Raw genomic sequence first — 7,569 nt, forward strand, 5'->3', positions numbered from 1 at the left:
CGGGCAATTAGATTTAGTGCTTCTTGCTCGTACTCCATTTTCTTTTGTCTCTGCATTCTAGAATTCTTCTTTTCTCTCGCATCCTTGTACACGCACACGGATGGAAAGAATGCTCACGCGACCGAACGAAAGGGCGCACAGTTTCGTTTATTCTCATTGAAACTTTCCAAGCACATCCCCATTTGTCTCCTCGCATTCTTTCGTCTCCTCTTTTTCTTCCGCCCTCCTCTCTACCTCCCTACACCCCCTTTCCCCACTTCCGCCGTCGCTTGTACCTTTTTTCCATGTAACGATGAATCTCGGATTGTTATCAAGCTACGAGGGCTCTTTAATTTTTCGCTCGAAACGCTGTTAATTTTAAGCTCGAAACCTTCGCGTACAAAGAACCTATTTTTTCGTTACTTCTATGGTCATATTTGAAACTGGTAGCAAAATTCTAGAAATTCGCCTTTCACAACGATACAGACAATTCTCTTCGAGTTTCTCTAAAAATCATGGAATAATAAGGTTTTTAGCTTTGTTATCGAAGATGGTACGTGATCTACGTTCGATGCGCTTCTTGGTATTTCAAACAGCGTATAATTTGCACAACGTTAAGTAAATAACGCGAAAATAAAAATTAGTCTCGTTAAATTCTTAGATCGACGTCTTGATTTAATTCGAAAGATACGACTCGAACAAGATCATAGTTGGTGGTAAAAACGCGCCGTCGATAATAGCTTAAGATATTTATCGTATTTAACGACTTGCCATACTGTCTTTCAGAGACTGACTGAGAGAGATCAATACACGCTTTCAAACACATCGTTCTATTACCTCGAGCACTGACACGACAATAACCTATCGATGACTGATCCTAATTCGCTCGAAAAGAACGATAATAACGGTGTCTTGAAGCTCCTATATCAGTTTTCGTAAGCTACACCACTGAATACACAAGTATCAAACGAACTTTATACCCATCTAAACCGAATAGCAGTTATTCGAAAGGATAATCAACCGTAATGGAATTACATACTACCGAGCACGACCCAACGTGAATAATTTACAGGATCTTTAATACCGTCATGGATCGCTGATGGGCTGATGTAATAAATTAAATTAGAAGCAGACACTACGGGGATTCACGCCTATGCCACGCCTCCGTGACACGAGACGCTAACATATATAAATCACGGGAAAACGATGATTTATGTTCCGACGACGATCGTTAAAAATGCCTTGGGAAAGTAGCGTGTCCTCTTTGAAACTCGAGGAGGTCGATAAATCTCGTCCAGCTCGTACTACATAAGTGTAATTACGAAGCACATCAATTTTTATACCGTTAACAGCTTGTTTCAGACATCATTCGCACCTCTCTACGAACAGTCTATGAGATAATCGATTCAACGAAGAGCATTTACTGGGACTAGATTTTGTCGCAAAAAGATCGATGAATATATGAAAGAAAATAGAACTTCCTTCCAGGTTCTTCGTCGACGAATCTTACAGCATATAGAACGAAGAAGCAGAATTCGATAAAGATCGACCGAGAAAAAATTACGTATCGTTAGTATTTAATGGATTAAACCGAATTCGTCTCTGGATACCTTATTCGTTTCCCCCCTTCCGATATTTCTATTTCGTTACACCGCTTAACGCACCCAGAAGTAATCGCTCCACCATCGAAGGAAACAATTTGTCTTTTATCTTGCAACAGCGTAATTTGTACGATCTGTTTCACGCTGTTCGATTAATTCCACGATTTTTAATCCATTTTCGTTCTTCTTCGGTAGTATCGAAAGTTCCATAGTTCACCTTTCGTTAATGGCCGTGTATTCAGACTCCCGCTTTTGGAAGGTACGCGTGCGTTAAACGGTCACGCGGAAGTCCCATACATATTAAACGATCGTGTAATTACGAATGTTTGCTTAAACCCTTCCGTGCTGCTGCCGGTGGCGCCGCTACTGACCCCCTTTTCGCTGGTTTTCTCCTTGTTCGTCTTTTTTTCCGGCTTCCTGTCACATTTCGTATATATATAAACACCTCACGGCGCGGCGTCTGGTTATGGACAGAGGCAACCAGATAAAATGGCAACGAAGTCACTTCAGAGCATCCGACGTGACATTTTTAACCGTATATGCGTTCTTCCCTATTGCCATTTCTATCTCCTCGTCCCATCTTTTCTTTCCCTTTGTATCGTTGCAACTTTTTATACAATATAAAGCACGCCAAACTCAGATTCAAGTCTATTTACGACATACTCGAAAACACAAACGCTCTCTTTTATTTTTCTATTTTTGTCTCAGCTTTCTCTTCTCCGTTTTGACGTTTATTCTTTCCTCTCGTCGTTTTGCTGTCATTCAGACTCTCCTCCTGATTCACTCTGATCCCCGTTCGTTCACGCAAACACGCATCCACGCATACCAAATGAAAGCGCACTCTGTCTCCCTTCGTTCGCTGGCACGTTCATAATCGCTCTCGTCATCGCATGATTCCGGCTGCATTACTTCGAAGAAAGACCGCTTTCACAAACGCTGCCAAACTGCCTGCGGTCGTTAGCCTTTATGATGCACGGGGCTCAACAATTCGGCGTCTATCGATCGACCATAGCTTCGTTTCTTCCCGATCGCCGACGTTGTCGCCGACCTCGTCCGAGGCGAAACTCAATTTTATGACCACTGCTCGCCAAATCGATTAACACGCTAAATTCCTAACAAATATTTGGGTAGCATAAACGTAACGATACTCTATCGCACATTGCTATTCAGAGACAATTGTTTGTATCGTAACAGGTAAGAAGAAATGAATTGTTGTTTCACGTTAACTCTCAACTGGTACCGTTCGATTACAGGCGATTATGGCGATTTCAATTAGATTCGTCGTTCATTAGTTAGTACCGATACAAGTTTCCTCTCCTTTATCAAAAGTTAGGCTTTCGTAGCTAAAATTCCGTATTTCTAATTTACCGAATTTCCATGATTTAGAATGTTATATAACCTGTGAAGAAGAGACAGGTTCTTCAAGTTAATAAAAACATCGAACGTATTAGTTTCTCTATAGAATTTCACGAACGTAATTTTATATGATCCTTATTAGTACGCGTGAGAAGATATTAGTACGGAGGTGATGTAAAGTGTGCCAATTACACAAGATACGGTTGGATCGAATCTCCTACCATGTTACACGTAATCGGAAACAAGCTGGCTTGGATCTTTTTACACCATCAATTACACAATTCGATTCACTTGCGTGTTATTAATATTATTATTCCATATGCACTCTGGGCGCCTCGTAAAAGCAATGTTTCGAATTCGCAAGTTTTCTCCCATCTTTTATCACAATCCTTTGGTTTTTGTCACATCGCTAATCAACGAATCGAAGAAGGGTCTAATCGGACGATCGTTGTTTTTATCCCGAATCGAAATCATCTGAACTCGAACTTAATTTTCCAAAAATACAGATAGTAATCACAAAGGCTAAGCTAACGAATTTCCATCAACCATTCGATTAAACATTCAACGATAGTTGAAACGAAGGGAGTAGGTCATCGCGTGGCTGGCTAATCTCTCGTTTAGAGGCTCTGATCGCGCTAATGAAAATCGCGAACCTAACTAAATTCAAAACGGGAATTTTTCTTTTGGAACAGCACCAGAGTAACCGTAGAACGAAACCAACGATTAATCGACTGATCGATCGTTACGATCGGTAAAAAGGGTTTCCATTCGAGTTTCAAGTGGCCTCGATCGAACTGAACGACGAATCGTACCGGATCGAGGAAACGAATCTTTGGTTCGATCGAGGGAATCCTCGAGGTGGAAAGCAGCTTATTGACGCGTGCATTTGCAACTGGAGACACTCAGGTGTTGCGGCCACGACGAACGAGCGACCGTGCGTGGCTGTGCGGATGGTACAGGCCGACAGAAAGGAGCCAAGCCAAGAAGGAAGACCGTCGATGTAATGGTGAAACTATCTTGGGTTTATGCTCCGGTCACTGACATCCAACCGTAACGCTATACTCTCCGCTGCTGGACACCGAGTTTGCCCTCTGACAAACTGCGTCTGCAGATGGCGAATCTCTCTTTCGTGCTACCATCTTCCAGGCTGCCACGGACACCAAATAACCATCAGATATATATCTCTGTATACATAGAAAAATACCAACTTCCTGAAATCTGGTGGGTGCGTGGAAATTGACCACTCTATCTCTTCGGGATGGAGCGTGGAATCGGTCAGGTTTGACCTTAGCGGATGGAGCAACGGAAGAGCAGGAACACGCAAGATCGAAAACCCTTTATAACGTGGACACTTGGCAAATTAGAGTTATACGGTGACTCACCGAATTATTTCAATACCTGCTACAAAAAACGTCTTACGAATACGTTACGCGCGCCGTACAAAACATTTTGAAATCTCATTAGCACTGCGGTGAGTCGTGATGTCGTGAATGTCTTTTTATGTTCCAAGAAGCATTTAATGAAAATCCGATTTCCACGAATAACAGGCCGGTAAATATCGAACGAATACGAGAGATAGAAATAATAATAATAATAATAATAATAATACACATATACATATACATATAAGTATCGTCGTCCCAAAATTTTAAATAAAATTTCTATCTTCTCTAAACCCGGTGCGAAGATGTTTTATCAAATGTTCAAACTCTGAAGTTGCAACGTAAATTGCTAATTACTTTCCCGTGGAGATTCCCATCGTCGCGAAAGTGGAAGATTAATAACCATCGATTAATTTGAAATTAGATTGATCTTTAACAGGCTTTCGGATACATTTAAGTTGCTGTTAGGCGCACTTATATGGGTGGCTGTTACTACGGCACGGCATAAACTGTGGTAATCGGTTTAGGGGCCCTCGCTCACGGTCGATCAGGTATTTAGCAAAGTGTATGTAACGATGGGATTACGTATGATTCCGACACACGAGAAACAGAACAGTTACAATGTTTTTACATCGTCTTATCGAAAAGAAGCGTTTGTCGAAAATCTGATTACTTCAAGCTGCTGACTCGTTAAATTTTACGATCGAACGCTCGATTAAGAATAAAAGTTACAATTGATTTCGATTCGAAAAGACATAGAAAGACTAAACTCTTTGTAAACTTTGTAGCTATTTCCAGCGATAACGCGATAATACCACGATCAAACATTCGGGCCACCGTTTTATCGATCATCGAGTTCACCGTTTCAAACACAATGAACTCCTTAGAAAAGTCTTAAAAACGATTAGAGTCCGTTCTGCTAAAATCCGTTCGTTGACCCCGTCACCCTATGAATTATTTGCGGCCTGAATGGAATCTATTGGTAAATATCACGCGTCTTTTCAATTCTGTTTCAGCCGAACCACGAACAATGGAGATTCGAGTGTCGTCTCTCGAGGCAAAGGGAGAAAGAGCGAACAGTAGGATGAAACATGGGTACGGTCTTGATTCCTTGGCTGCCACTGCTGAGTGCGGAGCTTCGCACAGTTCTCTCCGCGCTCTTCACTTCTTTCTTTCCCTTCGATTCTCTCCTTCACTATCCGACAGCCTATTTTTCCGCAATTTCTGATGGCTCTCGAGGTCCCTGTCTTACCGGTAACTCATTCCCTCGGATCTACTACACTCTCGATGAAGAATCTCTGCGCCTCTATTTTCCAGTGTCCTCGTGGCGGCGCTATTGCGTAAAATCGGAGAAGAGGTAGCGAGTTCCTCGCCCGGAGCAACGTGACAACGGAAAGAAGAAACACTCGAGCATGTCCCAGCAGTGTAAAATTCGAACGTTACGGTCGGGCCTGACTCTTTGCTCTGCCCGTACATTTCCTTCTGGGTGAGCAAAGTTTCAGGTGTGTCCGTGACAGTCTATCGTCGCAGCGTGTCATTTCTTCCCTCGGCCTATGGATCCATCATAGTCGATGCAACGAATAACGAACAATAACAATCTCCAGTCGAGCCTTGGCATTGAAAAACTGCCATCGACTGGAAAACGTCCAAACTATACTAAAGTCCGCCGTATCTAGTGATAAATCGAGTCGTAAAGTTGTGTAACGAGAAGAATATTTCTTGTATTGGCTCGCGAAGCGATATACAAATATGTACAGGAACGAAGAATCCATTTGTGTTTTTTTAACAAAAGCTATACCGTTTTCATATGCAAAAAAAAAGATCTGTGATCAACGAGTTACGTTTCATATGTTTATTATAAATATTACACGCGAGAGACGCGAATCGGTTTTTAAGATTAAAAGAGCGGTGAAACGGCGAAAAGATGAAACGGCGAAATTTTTGAAAGCAATACTATATCGGAATGGACGGTTTTCAAAGTATCGATGCCAGAAATTCGATAAAGCGTATGAAAGCTAACGTTTCCTTGAAAATAGTTGATTTACGAGGGTAGGTAGGGCGAAGTACGCGATAAATATCTAGGTGGAAATCAAGCATCCTCGACAGTACTCTTACGCCTGAAATTTGCTTTTTACCTGGCCCTCGTGCTCTCTTACTTTGAGAAAATAAAGGTGAGCAAAGTTTCAGGTGTGTGAGTGCGTCGGAATCAACAAGTAAACTCGAATGGTAAGACCTTAGAATAAAATTCGGAATTGCGCTGCTTCGATGGATCTCTTGTAGACAAAAGTTGTAATCGTATCAGAAGGAGAAATTATATTCGCCCAATTTTCATTACATCGGAAACACGATTAAAGAAATTATTATATATGTATATTATATTTGCGAATCATTCACGCACATGTTGTGATTCAAATAAAATATCAATGCGCTTAACCTCTAATTGAAAAGAACTAGAAATTTTTCCTAATCACAAATTTATTTCTTTTGAAAATTTGAGAATTTCAATGCTACGATAAACGACTCTAGGAAGAAAGCTAACCTTGCGGAATAAAAAGCTTCATCAATGTCGCAAACGATACGTCTAAGAGCGAGTCTAAAATTAGCAATGAAATTAGGCAGGCCTTGGAAAGACTAATAAATCAACTGAAGCGTTACGATCTGGTTTCCGTCACTGTCAGGCTTCCTCCTATATATGTAAATCAATAACCAACTGGTTTAAAGCCGATGTGGTTAAGAGAATCCAATTTCACACATTTAAACTTTTACATTCAAAATTATATTCCATCACGTGTAAATAACGAGTCTTTAATTCGTTCATTCTTGTATGTGAAATCAAGCAGATATTGTACGATAAAAAGTAACTGAAGGAACTATTAAAAAATTAAGAGAACAACCTGTGCAAATTATTTAAGTTGTAATAATATCCCTAACTTTATATCCTGAAAACGGTTATAATGCTTACACCTGTACACGCGCGAATCCCATTCCTAACATTTTCATGAAATAAACAAAAATTATTTATCACAAACGAACCAATTATTAACGCGAAAGTAAAGATGTAGACGAGCTAATTAAAATTTGTGAACCCTACTCGCGAATTAAGTTATCACCATCCGCTACTTAAGAACCGATTACCAAACGAATTACTTATCCAATAATATTTAATCGTCTTCGGTAAAGTAATGACGACAAGGGACAACGATAATCCCACGAATTATTTCCATTTAAATACGAGTTTACCCCAGGCAGTT

At 40.7% G+C, this 7,569-nt stretch overlaps 1 long non-coding RNA gene across 1 annotated transcript in view; it reads left to right on the plus strand.

Annotated features, from left to right (window-relative positions):
* LOC117213495 overlaps nt 1-7,207 on the plus strand; it is a 59,006-nt gene extending 51,799 nt beyond the window's left edge. Inside the window, exon 4 of the long non-coding RNA XR_004488669.1 lies at nt 5,335-7,207. This is a non-coding gene — a long non-coding RNA (uncharacterized LOC117213495). The remainder of the gene's footprint in view (nt 1-5,334) is intronic.
* Nucleotides 7,208-7,569: the final 362 nt, after the last annotated feature.

Source organism: Bombus bifarius, unplaced genomic scaffold (assembly GCF_011952205.1).
Source record: "Bombus bifarius isolate JDL3187 unplaced genomic scaffold, Bbif_JDL3187 scf7180000009111, whole genome shotgun sequence".
Taxonomy (NCBI): Eukaryota; Metazoa; Arthropoda; class Insecta; order Hymenoptera; family Apidae; genus Bombus; species Bombus bifarius.